Raw genomic sequence first — 1132 nt, forward strand, 5'->3', positions numbered from 1 at the left:
ATAAAATAAAAAAAATAAAATAAAATAAATAAAAAACATTAAAATTGAAGAGGAGTTATAATTTATAAAGAAGGCGATGTGCTTTTAAAAATTCAAATACTCCTGTAATTTTAGCTTCCTCATTTGCGAGAGTTTCGGATAAATTTGGGGTCAGTGGGAGTAGTAGGTTTTATGATATTTAACAAAATATATTCACAATATTTAAATTTCTAGTTGTTTTAATAAAAAAATTTATCCTTGAAAAATATATCTCAGCAAAAATAAGACGTAAATATGCCTGCCAGAACTCAAAATAAAGGTAATTTAACTTTCTATAAAGTAATTTATGACATGTATGTTTGTAGGGTTAGTTGTAGTTGAAGATATAAAATCTACTTCTCCTACGAAGATAAAACGTCATGAACTACTTTAACACAGATTTAACTAGCTTTTATTTGAATGCTGACAGACATCTGTATTTCTTATGGTTCGTGAGATATAGTTTTTCATCAATTAAAATGTTTGTCCGAACAAGTAGAAATTTAAATTTTGTGATTTTATCTTCGAAAATACCATAAAAAATATCACTCCTACGAAGATAAAAGTTATAAACTACTTTATAGTACATTTAACTAGCTTCAATTTGAGTGCTGGCAGGCATCTCTACGCCTCATGGTTCCTGGGGTATATTTTTTCATAAATTAAAATTTTCGTCCTAACAACTGGAAATCTACATTTTGGGAATTTATTTGGCGAAGATCATGAAAACTACAACTCCTATGAAGATAAACATCATAAACTACTTTACAGCTCATTAAACTAGCATTAATTCGAGTCCTAATAGACAACTGTACTTCGAATGGTTTTTTGATAGATGCAAAATGAATGCACTAGTCCAATTTTTTATGAAATATTGTAATTTAAAAAGCAATATCTCAAGAACTATTGAACATAAATAGCTCTATTAGGGCTCATGTTTTAGAAAAGTTACTCTACTTTAAATGAGGAGAAGATGGTTGGGGGTGCGGTCAATGAAACACAAATAAGTATGATTAACTTATTTTAATGTGCCGACGTTTCGGCTAGAGTTTCTAGCCTTCCTCAGGGCTAAAAACAAAACAAGATAACAACCACAGTAAGTATAGAAAAATAA

The sequence above is a fragment of the Halyomorpha halys genome, unplaced genomic scaffold (assembly GCF_000696795.3).
Source record: "Halyomorpha halys isolate HHAL.00 unplaced genomic scaffold, Hhal_1.1 Scaffold777.1, whole genome shotgun sequence".
In the NCBI taxonomy this organism is placed as follows: domain Eukaryota; kingdom Metazoa; phylum Arthropoda; class Insecta; order Hemiptera; family Pentatomidae; genus Halyomorpha; species Halyomorpha halys.